General features: G+C 36.4%; 3 protein-coding genes across 3 annotated transcripts in view; 1 reads left to right on the forward strand and 2 right to left on the reverse strand.

Annotated features, from left to right (window-relative positions):
* Positions 1-2,082, reverse strand: part of LOC133546182 (zinc finger protein 568-like) — a 99,862-nt gene extending 97,780 nt beyond the window's left edge. Inside the window, exon 1 of the mRNA XM_061892065.1 lies at positions 2,059-2,082. The gene's annotated coding sequence lies outside the window, so the exon portion shown is untranslated. The remainder of the gene's footprint in view (positions 1-2,058) is intronic.
* LOC133546178 (gastrula zinc finger protein XlCGF57.1-like) overlaps positions 1-26,500 on the forward strand; it is a 206,690-nt gene that overhangs the window by 164,009 nt on the left and 16,181 nt on the right. The window lies entirely within an intron of this gene.
* LOC133546175 (zinc finger protein OZF-like) overlaps positions 1-26,500 on the reverse strand; it is a 396,978-nt gene that overhangs the window by 44,419 nt on the left and 326,059 nt on the right. The gene's annotated exons all lie outside the window — the stretch shown is intronic.

Genomic DNA, 26,500 nt, shown 5'->3' on the forward strand with positions numbered 1-26,500 from the left:
GGGCAGAAGGTGGGGTACACCCTGGAAAATTCCATAAAACCTTTACACTATTTATTTAAATTGTATCCAAATTAAAAATGTATCCTCCAGTTTGTGGCTATTAAAAGACATATTTCCAGAGAATATGCATTTTTACAGCATGTTTTAAAGAGATAGCGATTAAAAAAATGACTTCTGGGTATATTATATTGCTCAACTAATTCTTATTAGTGAGCAGAATAGAGGCGCTCTCATTGACTCATATGGTAAAATTAGGATGGTCAAGATTTTGCTAACGTTTGTTTAGGACTTAGAATGCATACAAAATAAAAACATGTTATTGTCTTACATATGGATTGTGAATGACAGGCAAAATAAAACAAATCAGATCCCCTTTGATAATTTTTCTACATCCTGTGAACGGGTTGATGCTGTGGTGAAAGTGAGAAAATAAATACATTTTGGGAAAATGCAAATTTAAGGAAAAATGGCTGACAAACTTTTTAAAGGGGAACATTATCACAATTTCAAAAGGGTTAAAAACAATAAAAATCAGTTCCCAGTGGCTTGTTGTATTTTTTGAAGTATTTTTCAAAATTTTACCGGTCCCGAAATATCCCTAAAAAAAGCTTTAAAGTGCCTTTTGTCCACTACCTGCCAAGATACGGTCCATTTTCCTGTGGCGTCATACAGTGCTGCCAATACAAACAAACAGTGGCGAATAGCACAGCAAGATATAGCGACATTAGCTCGGATTCAGACTCGGATTTCAGCGGCTTAAGCGATTCAACAGATTACGCATGTATTGAAAAGGACGGTTGGAGTATGAAAGTATTGAAGAAACTGAAGCTATTGAGCGAATAGCTATTAACGCTATTCATAGCCATAGCATGGCCGATTAGCTGCGTTAGCATCGCCGGTAAAATGTGCAGACACTCCGGCACATTCAATGGGGGTCTGGCGGCAGATTTCTTGCCACTTTCGCATCTTCGGTGCAACTTGAATCCCTCCCTATTAGTGTTGTTACACCCTCCGACAACACACCGTCGAGGCATGATGTCTCCAAGGTTCCAAAAAATAGTCAAAAAACGGAAAATAACAGAGCTGAGACCCGTGTGTGTAATGTGTTGAAAATGAAAATGGCGGCTGTATTACCTCGGTGACGTCAAGTTCTGACATCATCGCCACCAGAGCAATAAACAGAAAGGCGTTTAATTCGCCAAAATTCACCCATTTAAAGTTCGGAAATCGGTTAAAAAAATATATGGTCCTTTTTCTGCACCATCATGGTATATATTGACACTTACATAGGTCTGGTGATAATGTTCCCCTTTAAAACCTGCTTAGAGATTGTTGGTGGTAAACCCAGAGAGGCATGTGTGTGTTATAAAATGATGGTAGAATTACCTTTATTATTTGGGTTTAGGGGGCCATGTCATGGGGCTCGTCCACAGCCCAACTCTGACTTGTTCCACCACTGACAGTTTGTAGTACAAATGGACTGGGATATGTAACTCATCTTTAGTAGTTACATTCCACAGAACACAGACAACCACGTGGTTGCAAGACCACGTTGCAAGTAGCAGACGGAATGCATCATCCTCACAAGACAACACAACTTCTTATACACAATATATTAAGCATAGTGTTAATAATGAAATATAAAGTTAGTAAAAATGTGACAGTAAGAAGTAAACAAACCTGTTCTGTGTAACACAACTTGATGTTTCTTGAAAACAGCGTCCAGTAGTTGATGTTGTCGCTCCTTCTCCTCTTTTGTTGGACAAAGTTCCTCCTCATACTTTGCTATGGTTCTTGGGCACATTTTCACACAATCACAACACTTTACTCTCACACTTGATCTCTACTTAGCGATGTGTTGATAACTTCTGTGTCTTCTGTTAGCAGCTAACAAGCTAAGCTAACTAGCGAGCTAAGCTAACTAACAAGCAAAGATAGCACGAGAAGCGGCACAGTGCTTCTAGCGCATCGAGACCACTTTATCCTTAAATAAAGAATCACATATGTATTTTATACGCCGTAAATATTATAAACTGGATAACAAATAATAAGACTGACTTATTAGCGTCCTGCACACTTCTTTCTCCTTCTCCTCCTGTTCTGCTGTCTTCCGTTTACCCCGGAAGCTGGGAATGACGTCACAGCTGAGCGGACGAAGAGGTAGCTCTATATAAGATATTGCTTGCTGTCACTGTTACCATGCTTTTCTTTTACGTAATATTTATTTGAATAACAATGTGATATAAACGAGTGTCTTGTTTTTCAAAAATAAATTCAAAGTATATCAAACAAAGCTTTAATGTTGGGGTTCAGTGGCGCCCCCGTGCGACATTCATTGCAATGACAAGAGTGAAAGTGCTAGAAATTGTAGCGATATTACTGCCTGATTTTTTAAAATTTACCCTTCCACGTGTTTTTATTGTTGTGCCCTTTTACTCCTAATCTATTTCATACGAAAAATTAATAAAACATTGAAATATGACAGAAAGTGACGACGCAGGACCTCCGTCGTAAAAAAGTACAGGAAGTGACGTAATTCACGCATGCGTGGATCGATCGTGTCGTGAATTTATATCCATTTTTAAAAAGTGTGAAACATTTGCTCTCATACACAAAAGTCTCTTAAAGTGAAATCCAAATCCTCACATTGTGTTAATGATTTCAATTTATTCATTCAGTCTTAGAAGATTTGCATAAAATAGAAAACACTTACATTATTACATTTATTGGAATATATTACGTCGTTTTAAATAAGCACATTTAAGCACAAGTTTATCATTTAATTATATACATTTTATTTTAATCTTATTGGAATGGTCTCTCATATTTACTTTTACTTTCTTTAACGGGTTTTGTTTGTAAGAGGATTGGATTTAATGTGATGTTTTTTATATTGCTGAGTAAAATACTGAAAACACTGACTCATATTGTATTGAAAGTACCTTAATGTGTCCAAACATTGTTTATGTATGTTTAATTGTTCAATAAGAAAATAAAATAAATACTCAGAAGTAGAACTGGCTACCAAATAAACTCTTATATTAACATTAATAATGTTGAAGTCATATTACATGACATTATACAAATATGTATATTAAATATAATTTGAATAGTTGGCAAGTAAACAAAATGCATTTGCCATACCTAATTGTATTATATCAATTATAACTCAACCGCACACATTACAACATGTATTCACACTTTGTTGTGTGAAAATATTTTACACAAACTTACATTCAATTATAGTAATGATTATAATATAATAAGATATATAACAATGTGTGTTCCATCCATCCATCCATTTTCTACCGCTTATTCCCTTTTGGGGTCGCGGGGGGCGCTGGCGCCTATCTCAGCTGCAATCGGGCGGAAGGCGGGGTACACCCTGGACAAGTCGCCACCTCATCGCAGACAATGTGTGTTCTGGATCTAAATTAATGCATGGAAAATAAATAGTTAAACAATTAATCTTTTTAGTGAGGTGGCATCTTTTTCACCTGAAAACTTATCTACTTAAGTGTGCAAATAAAGTCTTATGTATTACTTGTATTACATTTGAATAGAACCTTATTGAGCATATTAACAAGATTCTTTTAGAAAATGTGCCAAGTATGAAAAATTCATTTTGTATTTGCGTACAGGATGTTGAATGACAATGATCTCGACCCACCATAAATAAACAAAACAGGAAGATTGGAGCATGTGGAAAGAAGTTATGACTGTTATCCTTTTCCACCACAAGGGGGCGATGTTGGTGTCGATATCAATGACTAGTCATGATCAGACCCCGAATTAAAGGTCTCATATCAGTTTGCAATGAGATCCCATCATCTAAAGAGAAGTAAAGACAATTTGATGGTTGATGGCGAGGGGCAGTTTTGGCCGCCAGGCTCCGCCCACCACCAATGGGTACCAACAGGTACTGACCCATTCTGCACGACAGGGTGTCATCATCATCATTTGTACCAACTCTGAGTACAATCTCAGTTTGTGGAGCCAAGTTATAAATGTGTAAAGTTGTGTGGCGAGCCATCAGGTCAAAGTTTGGTCAAAGTCCCGAGGAGGAGTTTGTTCAAGTACCACCCCTTTTTGCCTTCAACATGGCTGATGGAAACCAAAATGGCCGACTTCCTTTTGGCTCTCAAATATGGCTTCTTGAGACTTTTACGTTCCTCCTGTCACGATAGACGCCGCTGGTGATGTTGGTGGCGATACGTGAATCTGGGGCGAGGGGCACAATCATTCACATTTTCAAGAGTTAATATTTGATGTTTGGCTTCGGGGCTCCTAAATTATTTCATTTTTTGCTTGCAAGATTTGGAGAGTTTTGAGAGAACCTTTCCTCACACACACTGCACATTCTATCACATTCTAGAACTATCCTTTAGCCACGCCCCCTGGGCTAATATACTTCCAGTGTTGTGACCTCTGTTTACAATTTGTCAGCTCCAAAATATACCTTCTCACTGGCTACTCGGCCTGTCAATCTTTGGCCTCCACACCATTCCAGTCAGAAGACCTTCTCCATTCAAAAGCAATACTTGGCTGCCACTTCTCTCATCAACTACATCCCTCCAGAAAATACACTGATAATACTTGATCTGAAGCAATCAAATATATCATGAATCTACTCAGGTCGCATGGTTTATAACAGGGGTAGGGAACCTATGGCTCGCGAGCCAGATGTGGCTCTTTTGATGACTGCATTTGGCTCTTGGATAAATCTGAGCTGACATTGCTTAACACGATAAGTAATGAATAATTCCACTTGTAATCACAGTGTTAAAAATAACGTTCAAAATATAAAACATTCATTTTTAATCCATCCATTAATTTTCTGCTGCACCTGTTGAAGAAGTTACATAAAGGTAAGTAGTTATTTATTTATTATTGGTTAATGTGGGGCTTGTAATCCTGGGGATTCTTCAGACCACCAAGCACCGACATGAGAGACTGTTTCAGGGTTTAAATATTGTTTTATTTTTAAATAAGACTCTCAGTTGCTTTCCAGCAATTGTCTTTTTCTCTTTCCTTCTTAGTCGCGCTCTGGCTCCAGCCCCAACCCCGTCTCTCTTCCTGGATGCTGCGTATAACAGAGCGACAGGTGATTACATAACAAGGCCCAGGTGGGCCTTCTACGGTCCTGGCACACCCCGCTTCGCTGCAGGCCCGCATGCCACGACCCCTCCACAGTTAGCTTCAGAATAACAATGTTATTACAAAAAATAAGAGACCTGTTATACTTTACAAATGTTGGTCTTACTTAAAAATGCACGCGTTTAGTTGTGTTCAGTGTTGAAAAAAATATTATATGGCTCTTACGGAAATATATTTTAAAAATATTTGGATTGTAGCTGAGATAGGCGCCAGCACCCCCCGCGACCCCAAAGGGAATAAGCGGTAGAAAATGGATGGATGGATGGATGGATTTTTGGCTCTCTCAGCCAAAAAGGTTCCCGACCCCTGGTTTATAAGAAAGATAATGAAGTTGGATAAATGAGTCATAATTGCAATGGTCTTGCAGACAACAGAAAAATAAATCTCATATTTATGTGGCTGAAGGAAAAAAAACACAATATTTTTTGTCTTCAAGAAACGCATTCAATAAATTTTAGAGTCAGAAAAATGGAGAAAAGAATGGGATGGTTCGATTTCCCGTGGTATACTATTCCCATTAATTGAACTTTGGGCTGAATACTTAAGTTAAAGTTAAAGTTAAGTTAAAGTAGCAATGATTGTCACACACACACTAGGTGTGGTGAAATGTGTCCTCTGCATTTGACCCATCCCCTTGTTCACCCCCTGGGAAGTGAGGGGAGCAGTGGGCAGCAGCGGTGCCGCGCCCGGGAATCATTTATGGTGATTTAACCCCCAACCCTAACCTTTGATGCTGAGTGCCAAGCAGGGAGGTAATGGCTCCCATTTTTATAGTCTTTGGTATGACTTGGCCGGGGTTTGAACTCCCAACCTACCCATCTCAGGGCGGACACTCTAACCACTAGGCCACTAAGTAGGTGGCCTAGTGGTTAGAGATTAGTTTTAACATTTAGCACTCAGATTTAGATTCAGCTGTGATGAGGTAGCGACTTGTCCAGGGTGTACCCCGCCTTGGATGGATGAATGGATTTAAATTCAGATTTAAGATTTATGTTTAGATTTAACATGAAGCGCTCTCATTAGATAGAGATGTAGATTTAAGATTTAGATTTAACATTCAGACTTAGATCGAATATTTAGCACTGACATTTAGATACATTTAGTTTTAAGCATGTAGGTTTGGATTTAAGATTTAGATTTAGTTTTAACATTTAACGCTCACGTTTACAAACCCTGTTTCCATATGAGTTGGGAAATGGTGTTTGATGTAAATATAAACGGAATACAATGATTTGAAAATCATTTTCAAGCCATATTCAGTTGAATATGCTACAAAGACAACATAGTTGATGTTCAAACTGATAAACTTTATTTTTTTGCAAATAATCATTAACTTTAGAATTTGATGCCAGCAACACGTGACAAAGAAGTTGGGAAAGGTGGCAATAAATACTGATAAAGTTGAGGAATGCTCATCACATTACTTTTTATTCATGTATGTATGTAGAAGTGTCTGGTTGCATCAGCTCCGCTGCTTTAATATTCTTTCATGTCCTTTGTGTTCTTTGATGTTTGATGTTTCCCTCCACATGTAAGAGGGATGTGTACTATGTGTGCTATGGCTTTGAGTTGTTTTTTCCCCCTTGGCCTCAGTCTGGACCCCCTCTCCAGAGGCCCAGGATTAGACCCATTTTTTTATTTTCATTTTAATCTTTTTTTTTTTTCTTTCCCCCATTCATCCCCCCCCCAATTGTTTACCTGTATCTCACCTTTTTTGTAAGGGCGCCGGAAGTCGGCAGACCTGTCAGCGATCCTGTTCTGTCTCCCTGTAATGTTTGATCTTGAATGGGATTGTGCTGAAAATGTTAATTATCCTGAAGGAACTATCCTGAAGGAATAAATAAAGTACTATCTATCTATCCATCTATCTATCTATCTCTGTCTGTCTATCAAACACTTATTTGGAACATCCCACAGGTGTGCAGGCTAATTGGGGACAGGTAGGTTCCATGATTGGGTATAAAAACAGCTTCCCAAAAAATGCTCAGTCTTTCACAAGAAAGGATGGGACGAGGTACACCCCTCTGTCCACAACTGCGTGAGCAAACAGTCAAACAGTTTAAGAACAACATTTCTCAAAGTGCAATTGCAAGAAATTTAGGGATTTCAACATCTACGCTCCATAATATCATCAAAAGGTTCAGAGAATCTGGAGAAATCACTCCACGTAAGCGGCATGGCCGGAAACCAACATTGAATGACCATGACCTTCGATCCCTCAGACGGCACTGTATCAAAAAACCGACATCAATCTCTAAAGGATATCACCACATGGGCTCAGGAACACTTCAGAAAACCACTGTCACTAAATACAGTTTGTCGCTACATCTGTAAGTGCAAGTTAAAGGTCTACTATGCAAAGCGAAAGCCATTTATCAACAACATCCAGAAATGCCACCGGCTTCTCTGGGTCCGAGATCATCTAAGATGGACTGATGCAGAGTGGAAAAGTGTTCTGTGGTGTGATAAGTCCACATTTCAAATTGTTTTCGGAAATATTCAACATCGTGTCATCCGGACCAAAAGGGAAGCGAACCATCCAGACTGTTATCGAAGCAAAGTTGAAAAGCCAGCATCTGTGATGGTATGGGGGTGCATTACTGCCCAAGACATGGGTAACTTACACATCTGTGAAGGTACCATTAATATTGAACGGTACATACAGGTATCAGAACATATGCTGCCATTTAAGCGCCGTCTTTTTCATGGACGCCCCTGCTTATTTCAGCAAGACAATACCAAGCCACATTCAGCACGTGTTACAACAGTGTGGCTACTCAGTGGCCTAGAGGTTAGAGTGTTCGCCCTGAGATCGGTAGGTCGTGAGTTCAAACCCCGGCCGAGTCATACCAAAGACTATAAAAATGGGACCGGTTACCTCCCTGCCTGGCACTCAGCATTAAGGGTTGGAATTGGGGGTTAAATCACCAAAAATGATTCCCGGGCGTGGCACCGCTGCTGCCCACTGCTCTCCTCACTTCCCAGGGGGTGATCAAGGGTGATGGGTCAAATGCAGAGAATAATTTCGCCACATCCAGTATGTGTGTGACAGTTATTGATACTTTAACTTTAACTTTAAAAAAAGAGTGCGGGTACTTTCCTGGCCCGCCTGCAGTCCAGACTTGTCTCCAATGGAAAATGTGTGACGCATTATGAAGCCTAAAATACGACAGCAGAGACCCCGGACTGTTGAAGGACTGAAGCTCTACATAAAATAAGAATGGGAAAGAATTACACTTTCAAAGCTTCAACAATTAGTTTCCTCAGTTCCCAAACGTTTATTGAGTGTTGTTAAAAGAAAAGGTGATGTAACACAGTGGTGAACATGCCCTTTCCCAACTACTTTGGCACATGTTGCAGCCATGAAATTCAAATTTAATTATTTGCAAAAAAAAAAAAAAGTTTATGAGTTTGAACATCAAATATGTTGTCTTTGTAGTGCATTCAACTGAATATGGGTTGGAAATGATTTGCAAGTCATTGTATTCTGTTTATATTTACATCTAACACAATTTCCCAACTCATATGGAAACGGGGTTTGTAGATTTAAGATTTAGGTTTAGATTTAACATTTAGATTTAGATTTAACATTCAGGTTAAGATTTAAGATTTAGGTATGGATTTAACATCCATCCATCCATTTTCTATAGCGTATTCTCTTAACATATAGATTAATATTTGAGATTTAAATTGTGATTAAGATTTAGATTGAACATTTAGATATAATATTTAGAGTCTACATTTAAATGTGATTAAATAAGCTGAATGTGAGAAATATATCTGCTACAAAAGTTAGACTGAACTTTAACATTCGGCACCCCATAATTGCTTTTAATAAACTTTTTTCTAAACTTCTAAAGTGATATTTCTCTAAGTTAGGGCAGCTCAGAAAGAGTGATTGAAATGTAAAGTTAAGCCCAAAATGACTGCTCATTTGTTTTGATAGACTTACAATTCCACAGAAAGTAAGTCAGGACAAAGCATTGCTTTTAATGTCATCCAGTATTAGTTTTGACAGTGTGAGTCAATGAATATATGTGACATACTCCGCTGCAGTAGGTGGCAGTATTATATATATTATTATCATCCAGTATTAGTTTTGACAGTGTGAGTTCATGAATATATGTGACATACTCCGCTGCAGTAGGTGGCAGTATTATATATATTATTATCATCCAGTATTAGTTTTGACAGTGTAAGTACATGAATATATGTGACATACTCCGCTGCAGTAGGTGGCAGTATTATATATATTATTATCATCCAGTATTAGTTTTGACAGTGTAAGTACATGAATATATGTGACATACTCCGCTGCAGTAGGTGGCAGTATTATATATATTATTATCATCCAGTATTAGTTTTGACAGTGTAAGTACATGAATATATGTGACATACTCCGCTGCAGTAGGTGGCAGTATTATATATATTATTATCATCCAGTATTAGTTTTGACAGTGTGAGTACATGAATATATGTGACATACTCCGCTGCAGTAGGTGGCAGTATTATATATATTATTATCATCCAGTATTAGTTTTGACAGTGTAAGTACATGAATATATGTGACATACTCCGCTGCAGTAGGTGGCAGTATTATATATATTATTATCATCCAGTATTAGTTTTGACAGTGTAAGTACATGAATATATGTGACATACTCCGCTGCAGTAGGTGGCAGTATTATATATATTATTATCATCCAGTATTAGTTTTGACAGTGTGAGTACATGAATATATGTGACATACTCCGCTGCAGTAGGTGGCAGTATTATATATATTATTATCATCCAGTATTAGTTTTGACAGTGTAAGTACATGAATATATGTGACATACTCCGCTGCAGTAGGTGGCAGTATTAAATATATTATTATCATCCAGTATTAGTTTTGACAGTGTAAGTACATGAATATATGTGACATACTCCGCTGCAGTAGGTGGCAGTATTATATATATTATTATCATCCAGTATTAGTTTTGACAGTGTAAGTACATGAATATATGTGACATACTCCGCTGCAGTAGGTAGCAGTATTATATATATTATTATCATCCAGTATTAGTTTTGACAGTGTGAGTACATGAATATATGTGACATACTCCGCTGCAGTAGGTGGCAGTATTATATATATTATTATCATCCAGTATTAGTTTTGACAGTGTAAGTACATGAATATATGTGACATACTCCGCTGCAGTAGGTGGCAGTATTATATATATTATTATCATCCAGTATTAGTTTTGACAGTGTGAGTACATGAATATATGTGACATACTCCGCTGCAGTAGGTGGCAGTATTATATATATTATTATCATCCAGTATTAGTTTTGACAGTGTGAGTACATGAATATATGTGACATACTCCGCTGCAGTAGGTGGCAGTATTAAATATATTATTATCATCCAGTATTAGTTTTGACAGTGTAAGTACATGAATATATGTGACATACTCCGCTGCAGTAGGTGGCAGTATTATATATATTATTATCATCCAGTATTAGTTTTGACAGTGTAAGTACATGAATATATGTGACATACTCCGCTGCAGTAGGTGGCAGTATTATATATATTATTATCATCCAGTATTAGTTTGACAGTGTGAGTACATGAATATATGTGACATACTCCGCTGCAGTAGGTGGCAGTATTATATATATTATTATCATCCAGTATTAGTTTTGACAGTGTGAGTACATGAATATATGTGACATACTCCGCTGCAGTAGGTGGCAGTATTATATATATTATTATCATCCAGTATTAGTTTTGACAGTGTAAGTACATGAATATATGTGACATACTCCGCTGCAGTAGGTGGCAGTATTATATATATTATTATCATCCAGTATTAGTTTTGACAGTGTAAGTACATGAATATATGTGACATACTCCGCTGCAGTAGGTGGCAGTATTATATATATTATTATCATCCAGTATTAGTTTTGACAGTGTAAGTACATGAATATATGTGACATACTCCGCTGCAGTAGGTGGCAGTATTATATATATTATTATCATCCAGTATTAGTTTTGACAGTGTAAGTACATGAATATATGTGACATACTCCGCTGCAGTAGGTGGCAGTATTATATATATTATTATCATCCAGTATTAGTTTTGACAGTGTAAGTACATGAATATATGTGACATACTCCGCTGCAGTAGGTGGCAGTATTATATATATTATTATCATCCAGTATTAGTTTTGACAGTGTAAGTACATGAATATATGTGACATACGCCGCTGCAGTAGGTGGCAGTATTATATATATTATTATCATCCAGTATTAGTTTTGACAGTGTAAGTACATGAATATATGTGACATACTCCGCTGCAGTAGGTGGCAGTATTATATATATTATTATCATCCAGTATTAGTTTTGACAGTGTGAGTACATGAATATATGTGACATACTCCGCTGCAGTAGGTGGCAGTATTATATATATTATTATCATCCAGTATTAGTTTTGACAGTGTAAGTACATGAATATATGTGACATACTCCGCTGCAGTAGGTGGCAGTATTATATATATTATTATCATCCAGTATTAGTTTTGACAGTGTAAGTACATGAATATATGTGACATACTCCGCGCTGCAGTAGGTGGCAGTATTATATATATTATTATCATCCAGTATTAGTTTTGACAGTGTAAGTACATGAATGTATGTGACATACTCGGCTGCAGTAGGTGGCAGTATTATATATATTATTATCATCCAGTATTAGTTTTGACAGTGTAAGTACATGAATATATGTGACATACGCCGCTGCAGTAGGTGGCAGTATTATATATATTATTATCATCCAGTATTAGTTTTGACAGTGTGAGTACATGAATATATGTGACATACTCCGCTGCAGTAGGTGGCAGTATTATATATATTATTATCATCCAGTATTAGTTTTGACAGTGTGAGTACATGAATATATGTGACATACTCCGCTGCAGTAGGTGGCAGTATTATATATATTATTATCATCCAGTATTAGTTTTGACAGTGTAAGTACATGAATATATGTGACATACTCCGCTGCAGTAGGTGGCAGTATTATATATATTATTATCATCCAGTATTAGTTTTGACAGTGTAAGTACATGAATATATGTGACATACTCCGCTGCAGTAGGTGGCAGTATTATATATATTATTATCATCCAGTATTAGTTTTGACAGTGTAAGTACATGAATATATGTGACATACTCCGCTGCAGTAGGTGGCAGTATTATATATATTATTATCATCCAGTATTAGTTTTGACAGTGTAAGTACATGAATATATGTGACATACTCCGCTGCAGTAGGTGGCAGTATTATATATATTATTATCATCCAGTATTAGTTTTGACAGTGTAAGTACATGAATATATGTGACATACGCCGCTGCAGTAGGTGGCAGTATTATATATATTATTATGATCCAGTATTAGTTTTGACAGTGTAAGTACATGAATATATGTGACATACTCCGCTGCAGTAGGTGGCAGTATTATATATATTATTATCATCCAGTATTAGTTTTGACAGTGTGAGTACATGAATATATGTGACATACTCCGCTGCAGTAGGTGGCAGTATTATATATATTATTATCATCCAGTATTAGTTTTGACAGTGTAAGTACATGAATATATGTGACATACTCCGCTGCAGTAGGTGGCAGTATTAATATATATTATTATCATCCAGTATTAGTTTTGACAGTGTAAGTACATGAATATATGTGACATACTCCGCTGCAGTAGGTGGCAGTATTATATATATTATTATCATCCAGTATTAGTTTTGACAGTGTAAGTACATGAATGTATGTGACATACGCCGCTGCAGTAGGTGGCAGTATTATATATATTATTATCATCCAGTATTAGTTTTGACAGTGTAAGTACATGAATATATGTGACATACTCCGCTGCAGTAGGTGGCAGTATTATATATATTATTATGATCCAGTATTAGTTTTGACAGTGTAAGTACATGAATATATGTGACATACTCCGCTGCAGTAGGTGGCAGTATTATATATATTATTATCATCCAGTATTAGTTTTGACAGTGTGAGTACATGAATATATGTGACATACTCCGCTGCAGTAGGTGGCAGTATTATATATATTATTATCATCCAGTATTAGTTTTGACAGTGTGAGTACATGAATATATGTGACATACTCCGCTGCAGTAGGTGGCAGTATTATATATATTATTATCATCCAGTATTAGTTTTGACAGTGTAAGTACATGAATATATGTGACATACTCCGCTGCAGTAGGTGGCAGTATTATATATATTATTATCATCCAGTATTAGTTTTGACAGTGTAAGTACATGAATATATGTGACATACTCCGCTGCAGTAGGTGGCAGTATTATATATATTATTATCATCCAGTATTAGTTTTGACAGTGTGAGTACATGAATATATGTGACATACTCCGCTGCAGTAGGTGGCAGTATTATATATATTATTATCATCCAGTATTAGTTTTGACAGTGAGTACATGAATATATGTGACATACTCCGCTGCAGTAGGTGGCAGTATTATATATATTATTATCATCCAGTATTAGTTTTGACAGTGTGAGTACATGAATATATGTGACATACTCCGCTGCAGTAGGTGGCAGTATTATATATATTATTATGATCCAGTATTAGTTTTGACAGTGTAAGTACATGAATATATGTGACATACTCCGCTGCAGTAGGTGGCAGTATTATATATATTATTATCATCCAGTATTAGTTTTGACAGTGTGAGTACATGAATATATGTGACATACTCCGCTGCAGTAGGTGGCAGTATTATATATATTATTATCATCCAGTATTAGTTTTGACAGTGTAAGTACATGAATATATGTGACATACTCCGCTGCAGTAGGTGGCAGTATTATATATATTATTATCATCCAGTATTAGTTTTGACAGTGTAAGTACATGAATATATGTGACATACTCCGCTGCAGTAGGTGGCAGTATTATATATATTATTATCATCCAGTATTAGTTTTGACAGTGTAAGTACATGAATGTATGTGACATACGCCGCTGCAGTAGGTGGCAGTATTATATATATTATTATCATCCAGTATTAGTTTTGACAGTGTAAGTACATGAATATATGTGACATACTCCGCTGCAGTAGGTGGCAGTATTATATATATTATTATCATCCAGTATTAGTTTTGACAGTGTAAGTACATGAATATATGTGACATACTCCGCTGCAGTAGGTGGCAGTATTATATATATTATTATCATCCAGTATTAGTTTTGACAGTGTGAGTACATGAATATATGTGACATACTCCGCTGCAGTAGGTGGCAGTATTATATATATTATTATCATCCAGTATTAGTTTTGACAGTGTAAGTACATGAATATATGTGACATACTCCGCTGCAGTAGGTGGCAGTATTAAATATATTATTATCATCCAGTATTAGTTTTGACAGTGTAAGTACATGAATATATGTGACATACTCCGCTGCAGTAGGTGGCAGTATTATATATATTATTATCATCCAGTATTAGTTTTGACAGTGTAAGTACATGAATATATGTGACATACTCCGCTGCAGTAGGTAGCAGTATTATATATATTATTATCATCCAGTATTAGTTTTGACAGTGTGAGTACATGAATATATGTGACATACTCCGCTGCAGTAGGTGGCAGTATTATATATATTATTATCATCCAGTATTAGTTTTGACAGTGTAAGTACATGAATATATGTGACATACTCCGCTGCAGTAGGTGGCAGTATTATATATATTATTATCATCCAGTATTAGTTTTGACAGTGTGAGTACATGAATATATGTGACATACTCCGCTGCAGTAGGTGGCAGTATTATATATATTATTATCATCCAGTATTAGTTTTGACAGTGTGAGTACATGAATATATGTGACATACTCCGCTGCAGTAGGTGGCAGTATTAAATATATTATTATCATCCAGTATTAGTTTTGACAGTGTAAGTACATGAATATATGTGACATACTCCGCTGCAGTAGGTGGCAGTATTATATATATTATTATCATCCAGTATTAGTTTTGACAGTGTAAGTACATGAATATATGTGACATACTCCGCTGCAGTAGGTGGCAGTATTATATATATTATTATCATCCAGTATTAGTTTTGACAGTGTGAGTACATGAATATATGTGACATACTCCGCTGCAGTAGGTGGCAGTATTATATATATTATTATCATCCAGTATTAGTTTTGACAGTGTGAGTACATGAATATATGTGACATACTCCGCTGCAGTAGGTGGCAGTATTATATATATTATTATCATCCAGTATTAGTTTTGACAGTGTGAGTACATGAATATATGTGACATACTCCGCTGCAGTAGGTGGCAGTATTATATATATTATTATCATCCAGTATTAGTTTTGACAGTGTAAGTACATGAATATATGTGACATACTCCGCTGCAGTAGGTGGCAGTATTATATATATTATTATCATCCAGTATTAGTTTTGACAGTGTAAGTACATGAATATATGTGACATACTCCGCTGCAGTAGGTGGCAGTATTATATATATTATTATCATCCAGTATTAGTTTTGACAGTGTAAGTACATGAATATATGTGACATACTCCGCTGCAGTAGGTGGCAGTATTATATATATTATTATCATCCAGTATTAGTTTTGACAGTGTAAGTACATGAATATATGTGACATACTCCGCTGCAGTAGGTGGCAGTATTATATATATTATTATCATCCAGTATTAGTTTTGACAGTGTAAGTACATGAATATATGTGACATACTCCGCTGCAGTAGGTGGCAGTATTATATATATTATTATCATCCAGTATTAGTTTTGACAGTGTAAGTACATGAATATATGTGACATACGCCGCTGCAGTAGGTGGCAGTATTATATATATTATTATCATCCAGTATTAGTTTTGACAGTGTAAGTACATGAATATATGTGACATACTCCGCTGCAGTAGGTGGCAGTATTATATATATTATTATGATCCAGTATTAGTTTTGACAGTGTAAGTACATGAATATATGTGACATACTCCGCTGCAGTAGGTGGCAGTATTATATATATTATTATCATCCAGTATTAGTTTTGACAGTGTGAGTACATGAATATATGTGACATACTCCGCTGCAGTAGGTGGCAGTATTATATATATTATTATCATCCAGTATTAGTTTTGACAGTGTAAGTACATGAATATATGTGACATACTCCGCTGCAGTAGGTGGCAGTATTATATATATTATTATCATCCAGTATTAGTTTTGACAGTGTAAGTACATGAATATATGTGACATACTCCGCTGCAGTAGGTGGCAGTATTATATATATTATTATCATCCAGTATTAGTTTTGACAGTGTAAGTACATGAATGTATGTGACATACGCCGCTGCAGTAGGTGGCAGTATTATATATATTATTATCATCCAGTATTAGTTTTGACAGTGTAAGTACATGAATATATGTGACATACTCCGCTGCAGTAGGTGGCAGTATTATATATATTATTATGATCCAGTATTAGTTTTGACAGTGTAAGTACATGAATATATGTGACATACTCCGCTGCAGTAGGTGGCAGTATTATATATATTATTATCATCCAGTATTAGTTTTGACAGTGTGAGTACATGAATATATGTGACATACTCCGCTGCAGTAGGTGGCAGTATTATATATATTATTATCATCCAGTATTAGTTTTGACAGTGTGAGTACATGAATATATGTGACATACTCCGCTGCAGTAGGTGGCAGTATTATATATATTATTATCATCCAGTATTAGTTTTGACAGTGTAAGTACATGAATATATGTGACATACTCCGCTGCAGTAGGTGCAGTATTATATATATTATTATCATCCAGTATTAGTTTTGACAGTGTAAGTACATGAATATATGTGACATACTCCGCTGCAGTAGGTGGCAGTATTATATATATTATTATCATCCAGTATTAGTTTTGACAGTGTGAGTACATGAATATATGTGACATACTCCGCTGCAGTAGGTGGCAGTATTATATATATTATTATCATCCAGTATTAGTTTTGACAGTGAGTACATGAATATATGTGACATACTCCGCTGCAGTAGGTGGCAGTATTATATATATTATTATCATCCAGTATTAGTTTTGACAGTGTGAGTACATGAATATATGTGACATACTCCGCTGCAGTAGGTGGCAGTATTATATATATTATTATGATCCAGTATTAGTTTTGACAGTGTAAGTACATGAATATATGTGACATACTCCGCTGCAGTAGGTGGCAGTATTATATATATTATTATCATCCAGTATTAGTTTTGACAGTGTGAGTACATGAATATATGTGACATACTCCGCTGCAGTAGGTGGCAGTATTATATATATTATTATCATCCAGTATTAGTTTTGACAGTGTAAGTACATGAATATATGTGACATACTCCGCTGCAGTAGGTGGCAGTATTATATATATTATTATCATCCAGTATTAGTTTTGACAGTGTAAGTACATGAATATATGTGACATACTCCGCTGCAGTAGGTGGCAGTATTATATATATTATTATCATCCAGTATTAGTTTTGACAGTGTAAGTACATGAATGTATGTGACATACGCCGCTGCAGTAGGTGGCAGTATTATATATATTATTATCATCCAGTATTAGTTTTGACAGTGTAAGTACATGAATATATGTGACATACTCCGCTGCAGTAGGTGGCAGTATTATATATATTATTATGATCCAGTATTAGTTTTGACAGTGTAAGTACATGAATATATGTGACATACTCCGCTGCAGTAGGTGGCAGTATTATATATATTATTATCATCCAGTATTAGTTTTGACAGTGTGAGTACATGAATATATGTGACATACTCCGCTGCAGTAGGTGGCAGTATTATATATATTATTATCATCCAGTATTAGTTTTGACAGTGTGAGTACATGAATATATGTGACATACTCCGCTGCAGTAGGTGGCAGTATTATATATATTATTATCATCCAGTATTAGTTTTGACAGTGTAAGTACATGAATATATGTGACATACTCCGCTGCAGTAGGTGGCAGTATTATATATATTATTATCATCCAGTATTAGTTTTGACAGTGTGAGTACATGAATATATGTGACATACTCCGCTGCAGTAGGTGGCAGTATTATATATATTATTATCATCCAGTATTAGTTTTGACAGTGTAAGTACATGAATATATGTGACATACTCCGCTGCAGTAGGTGGCAGTATTATATATATTATTATCATCCAGTATTAGTTTTGACAGTGTGAGTACATGAATATATGTGACATACTCCGCTGCAGTAGGTGGCAGTATTATATATATTATTATCATCCAGTATTAGTTTTGACAGTGAGTACATGAATATATGTGACATACTCCGCTGCAGTAGGTGGCAGTATTATATATATTATTATCATCCAGTATTAGTTTTGACAGTGTGAGTACATGAATATATGTGACATACTCCGCTGCAGTAGGTGGCAGTATTATATATATTATTATCATCCAGTATTAGTTTTGACAGTGTGAGTACATGAATATATGTGACATACTCCGCTGCAGTAAGTGGCAGTATTATATATATTATTATCATCCAGTATTAGTTTTGACAGTGTAAGTACATGAATATATGTGACATACTCCGCTGCAGTAGGTGGCAGTATTATATATATTATTATCATCCAGTATTAGTTTTGACAGTGTAAGTACATGAATATATGTGACATACTCCGCTGCAGTAGGTGGCAGTATTATATATATTATTATCATCCAGTATTAGTTTTGACAGTGTAAGTACATGAATATATGTGACATACTCCGCTGCAGTAGGTGGCAGTATTATATATATTATTATCATCCAGTATTAGTTTTGACAGTGTAAGTACATGAATATATGTGACATACTCCGCTGCAGTAGGTGGCAGTATTATATATATTATTATCATCCAGTATTAGTTTTGACAGTGTAAGTACATGAATATATGTGACATACTCCGCTGCAGTAGGTGGCAGTATTATATATATTATTATCATCCAGTATTAGTTTTGACAGTGTAAGTACATGAATATATGTGACATACTCCGCTGCAGTAGGTGGCAGTATTATATATATTATTATCATCCAGTATTAGTTTTGACAGTGTAAGTACATGAATGTATGTGACATACGCCGCTGCAGTAGGTGGCAGTATTATATATATTATTATCATCCAGTATTAGTTTTGACAGTGTAAGTACATGAATATATGTGACATACTCCGCTGCAGTAGGTGGCAGTATTATATATATTATTATGATCCAGTATTAGTTTTGACAGTGTGAGTACATGAATATATGTGACATACTCCGCTGCAGTAGGTGGCAGTATTATATATATTATTATCATCCAGTATTAGTTTTGACAGTGTGAGTACATGAATATATGTGACATACTCCGCTGCAGTAGGTGGCAGTATTATATACTATTATTATCATCCAGTATTAGTTTTGACAGTGTGAGTACATGAATATATGTGACATACTCCGCTGCAGTAGGTGGCAGTATTATATATATTATTATCATCCAGTATTAGTTTTGACAGTGTGAGTACATGAATATATGTGACATACTCCGCTGCAGTAGGTGGCAGTATTATATATATTATTATCATCCAGTATTAGTTTTGACAGTGAGTACATGAATATATGTGACATACTCCGCTGCAGTAGGTGGCAGTATTATATATATTATTATCATCCAGTATTAGTTTTGACAGTGTGAGTACATGAATATATGTGACATACTCCGCTGCAGTAGGTGGCAGTATTATATATATTATTATCATCCAGTATTAGTTTTGACAGTGTGAGTACATGAATATATGTGACATACTCCGCTGCAGTAGGTGGCAGTATTATATATATTATTATCATCCAGTATTAGTTTTGACAGTGTGAGTACATGAATATATGTGACATACTCCGCTGCAGTAAGTGGCAGTATTATATATATTATTATCATCCAGTATTAGTTTTGACAGTGTAAGTACATGAATATATGTGACATACTCCGCTGCAGTAGGTGGCAGTATTATATATATTATTATCATCCAGTATTAGTTTTGACAGTGTAAGTACATGAATATATGTGACATACTCCGCTGCAGTAGGTGGCAGTATTATATATATTATTATCATCCAGTATTAGTTTTGACAGTGTAAGTACATGAATATATGTGACATACTCCGCTGCAGTAGGTGGCAGTATTATATATATTATTATCATCCAGTATTAGTTTTGACAGTGTAAGTACATGAATATATGTGACATACTCCGCTGCAGTAGGTGGCAGTATTATATATATTATTATCATCCAGTATTAGTTTTGACAGTGTAAGTACATGAATATATGTGACATACTCCGCTGCAGTAGGTGGCAGTATTATATATATTATTATCATCCAGTATTAGTTTTGACAGTGTAAGTACATGAATATATGTGACATACTCCGCTGCAGTAGGTGGCAGTATTATATATATTATTATCATCCAGTATTAGTTTTGACAGTGTAAGTACATGAATATATGTGACATACTCCGCTGCAGTAGGTGGCAGTATTATATATATTATTATCATCCAGTATTAGTTTTGACAGTGTGAGTACATGAATATATGTGACATACTCCGCTGCAGTAGGTGGCAGTATTATATATATTATTATCATCCAGTATTAGTTGTGACAGTGTGAGTACATGAATATATGTGACATACTCCGCTGCAGTAGGTGGCAGTATTATATATATTATTATCATCCAGTATTAGTTGTGACAGTGTGAGTACATGAATATATGTGACATACTCCGCTGCAGTAGGTGGCAGTATTATATATATTATTATCATCCAGTATTAGTTGTGACAGTGTGAGTACATGAATATATGTGACATACTCCACTGCAGTAGGTGGCAGTATGCACCTTTCATGTCATTGCTGCAAGCTGCCCTTCAACTCAAGGAAGAATTACTCAAAGCTTCTTTCATGTCAAAGAGCTGCTACTTCAAAGAGCAGCATCTTTTAAAGGCCGATCCTTCGCCAAGCCCCCATCACTCCGTGTTGGGAGCCTCAAATGCTAACATCTCATCTCTTTTTGCACTCAAACTAATTACTTACTTATAAAATCAGCTTTTTACATGTAAAACATGAGCCAAGAAATAAGGCAGGAAAAAATGTGGGAATTCCAAAAGGTGAGAAGGTTGATGGAGCAGCGACTCAATGTTACTGTTGAAGAAATATTTGGAGCGTTGGAAAGAACCGTAGCAGAGTACCAGGAGGAACTTTCTAGGACAAAGGAGGAGAACAAACATCTACAAGAACTACTGGACGCTGTTTTCAAACCTCAAGTTGTGCTACACAGAGCAGGTTTGTGGACATCTTTTCACCTTATGTCACGTAAAGTTAAAGTTATAGTTAAAGTAGCAATGATTGTCACACACACACTAGGTGTGGTGAAATGTGTCCTCTGCATTTGACCCATCCCCTTGTTCACCCCCTGGGAAGTGAGGGGAGCAGTTGGCAGCAGCGGAGCCACGCCCGGGAATCATTTATGGTGATTTAAGCCCCAATTCCAACCCTTGATGCTGAGTGCCAAGCAGGGAGGTAATGGCTACCATCTTTTTATAGTCTTTGGTATGACTGGGCCGGGGTTTGAACTCCCAACCTACCCATCTCAGGGCGGACACTCTAACCACTAGGCCACTGAGTAGAATCAACAGCTTGTAGAATGCTCACTAAATTATTGGATGACACTCTTGATTTGAGAATTTTATTTGACATTGTCTTCATGATGATTATCCTGTAGAAACAAGATTGTTTCTTTTAGATTTGTTTGTGTTTTCTAACAGTGGGAAAAGTCCAGAACAATTGGGAGATGACACCTTTTTAAAATGAGTGATTCATCTATTTACTATTTGACATAAACATCATTGTGTTGAAAGCCTCTGCATGAATTTAGATATAGAAACAAGTTGCAAGTTGCAAGATTAGAATGTATGAATGGCTTTGATGTTTATACCTGGAGCTTTGTTTTCAATGAAAAATGATATTTTGCTCAATAAAAATATTGTATTGGGGATAGGTTGATTGGCAACACTAAATGGTCCCTAGTGTGGGAATGTGAGTGTGAATGTTGTCTATCTGTGTTGGCCACCTGTCCAGAGTGTACCCCGCCTTCCGCCCGATTGTAGCTGACATAGGCACCAGCGTCCCCAAAGGCAATAAGCGGCAGAAAATGGATGGATGTATATTAACATGACATGAGGGAAGAAGTTTCTACTTGAAGTCAGTTACATACTACATGACTTCTTCACTACTCAGTGGCTTAGTGGTTAGAGTGTCTGCCCTGAGATCAGTAGGTCGTGAGTTCAAACCCCGGCCGAGTCATAAAAAGGACTATAAAAATGGAATCCATTACCTCCCTGCCAGGCTTGCAGCATCAAGGGTTGGAGTTGGGGGTTAAATCACGGGTACTTTAACTTGACATTTTTTTCCCGGGAAGTGAAAAAGGTGGTGGTCAACCAAGCCAAGATGGCTGTTGTGCAGCAACCTGTGAGCCAACTCTCTTTGAGGACACAAAGGGCCTAGATCAGGGCTGTCAAACATAGGTCCCACGGGCCGGATAAGGCCCTCCTGTTCTACAAGTCTGACATACCAATACGTGTTTTGATACCCTCTAATAAAATATTATGATTGACAGTATCGAAAGCAGCGCTAAGATCAACAAAAAAGTATATTTTTAAAAATATACTTCATCTCCAATGTCCATCATAACTATACATATAACTTCTTAGAAGTCCTTCTAGACAATCAATTAACATCAAATTAGAGCTACTTTGACTGTAAACCAGTCCAAATGCGGGAAAAAAAAGAAACACAAAGTCCACCCGTTGGAAAAGGTTCGCTACCAAAACATACATCTTTAATTCTTTGTAGTAAAATATATAATTTCCAGTCCAAATGCCAAAAAAAAACAACATAACATGATTCAAAAGCTTTCTAGGAGCAATGCTATGCTACCTCACAAGACGTAACTACCTTACCTCATTTTTTGGCTTAACTTGCTTATGAACACATTGCTCTTGCACAAATGATAGTCAACAACCTCCATTTATAAGAAAGATGTGCTTACCTTTTTGGTTTAAACAGCTTATTTTGGTGTTGAGTCAGCCGACATGTCCTGCACTGCAGAGGAACCTCCTTCAGTTTGGGGACCAGGTGTAGTCCATTGGTAATCAGGGGAGGGATATGAGCCCAACAGCGAGTGCAGTACCAGCTACAGCCCTATGAGGGGGCTGCTGTGCAAATGTCTCACACTCAAACTAAACAGTAAACATGGTTTATGGGGGGGAAAAAGCTTAAAAGTCACTTAGGCATCTTCAGAATGGATTTGACTATTATTTAAAGTGACTTTGTAAACAGAACGACATCCCCCATAAGTAAGCATTGCCAGAACACACACGCACACACACACAGACACACACACACACACACACACACACACACAAACATACAAAGCACTGAGGATTTGAGGAAAAAAGTCACTTTTGAGTTGTCCACACCGGAGAATAACTAAAGATTGTTGAACAAAAAAAATATGGAACTGAAAAACTTCTGCAACAAAGATCACAAAAACCAAGATTTGGAAAATGGTATCAATCCAGATACAAATGTTTTCCCCCACATCAGTAATAATAGTTGTTATTATCCAGATGAACAATATAATAGCAACATTAATTGTAATAACAAACTGTCAATTATTCATTTTAATAGCAGAAGTTTGTATGCAAATTCTAACAACATGAAGCACTTTTTAGAACAATTCAACAAACCCTTCAAAGTGATCGCTGTCACAGAAACATGGATTGATGATAAAAAAAATGAATATATTTTGATCTGGAAGGATATGAACTAAACTACATCAACAGAAGCAACAAAAAAGGAGGAGGAGTAGTTGTGTATGTGATGAAGAACCTGAACCACAAAGTGGTAAAAAACATGTCATTTGCTGTAGATAATATCTTACAAAACCAGTGAATTTGGCACGTTGTGTAAATGGTAAATAAAAAGAGAATACAATTATTTGCAAATCATTTTCAACTTATATTCAATTGAATAGACCGCAAAGACAAGATAATTATTGTTCTAAAAGAGAAACGTGTTTTTTATTGCAAATAATCATTAACTTGGAATTTAATGGCAGCAACACATTGCAAAAAAGTTGTCACAGGAGCATTTTTACCACTGTGTTACATGGCCTCTCCTTTTAATAACACTCTGTAAACGTTTGGGAACTGAAAAGACCAATTTTTAAAGCTTTTCAGGTGGAATTCTTTCCCATTCTTGCTTGATGTACAGCTTAAGTTGTTCAACAATCCGGGGTCTCTGTTGTGGAATTTTAGGCTTCATATTACGCCAAACATTTTCAATGGGAGACAGGTCTGGACTACAGGCAGGCCAGTCTAGTACCCACTCTTTTAGTATGAAGCCACGCTGTTGTAACACGTGAAATGGCATTGTCTTGCTGAAATATGCAGGGGCATCCATCATAACGTTGCTTGGATGGCAATATTTGTTGCTCCAAAACCTGTATGTACCGTTCAGGATTAATGTTGCCTTCACAGATGTGTAAGTTAACCATGCCTTGGGTACTAATACACCCCCATACCATCACACATGTGTAAGTTACCCATGCCTTGGGCACTAATACACCCCCATACCATCACACATGTGTAAGTTACCCATGCCTTGGGTACTAATACACCCCCATACCATCACACATGTGTAAGTTACCCATGCCTTGGGTACTAATACACTCCCATACCATCACACATGCTGGCTTTTCAACTTTATACCTATAACAATCTGGATGGATTATTTCCTCTTTGGTCCGGATGACACAAGTACCACAGTTTCTAAAAACAATATGAAATGTGGTCTCGTCACACCACAGAACACTTTTCCACTTTACATCAGTCCATCTATGATGAGCTCGGGCCCAGCGAAGCTGCCGGCATTTCTGGGTGTTGTTGATAAATGGCTTTGGCTTTGCATAGTAGAATTTTAACTTTCACTTACAGATCTAGCGACTAACTGTTGTTACTGACAGTGGATTTGTGAAGTGTTCCTGAGCCCACATGGTGATATCTTTTACACATTGATGTCGCTTTTTAATGCAGTACCGCCTGAGGGATTTAATGTCCTCGCTTATGTGCAGTGATTTTTCAAGATTCTCTGAACCTTTTGATGATATTACAGACCGCAGATTTTGAAATCCCTAAATTCCTTGCAATAGTTCTTTGAGAAATGTTGTCCCTAAACTGTTCGACAATTTGCTTACACATTTTGTCACAAAATGGTGACCCTCGCTCCATCCTTGTTTGTGAATGAGGGAACATTTCATGGAAGCTGCTTTTATAGCCAATCATGGCACCCACCTGTTCCCAATTAGCCTGTTCACCTGTGGGATGTTCCAATTATGTGTTTGATGAGCATTCCTCAACTTTATCAGTCTTTTTTGCCACCTGTGCCAGCTCCTTTGAAATTAGTTGCAGGCATCAAATTCCAATTGAACTAATATTTGTAAACAATAAAAACGTTTTCCATTTCGAATGTTAAATATCTTGGCTTTGCAGTCTATTCAATTGAATATAGGTCGAAAAGGATTTGCAAATCATTGTATTCTTTTTTTATTTACGGTTCACACAACGTGCAAACTTCACTAGTTTTGGGTTTTGTAGAATGTATAAGCATTGAAATATGTCAGGCAAAAAGCAAAAACATATTCATCAGTTGTATATATAGATTAAGTATAGAAACATTTGAAGATTGGATAAAGGCAAATTACATGGACAATGGTCAAAAAATAATGTTCTTATGTGGTGACTTTAATATTGACTTATTGAACCCTAACAAGCAAAAGTCCATTGATGACTTCATTGATACAATGTACAGCATCAGTTTATATCCTAAAATCACAAAGCCAAGCAGCATCACAGGACACTGTGCCATGCTTATTGATCATATCTTTACCAATGATTTTGATAACAACATTACAAGTGGTCTACTTATAACCAACATTAGTCATCATCTGCCATTTTTCGCAATATATGATGGAAACTCCAAGAAGAAGAACATGGAAGACATTAATACATTTTGAAAAATTTGCACAGAGAAGAGGATGATTGTTTTCAAAAATGAGCTAGAAAAGCTAAATTAGGACAATGTGTCCA

The sequence above is a fragment of the Nerophis ophidion genome, linkage group LG29 (genome assembly GCF_033978795.1).
Source record: "Nerophis ophidion isolate RoL-2023_Sa linkage group LG29, RoL_Noph_v1.0, whole genome shotgun sequence".
In the NCBI taxonomy this organism is placed as follows: domain Eukaryota; kingdom Metazoa; phylum Chordata; class Actinopteri; order Syngnathiformes; family Syngnathidae; genus Nerophis; species Nerophis ophidion.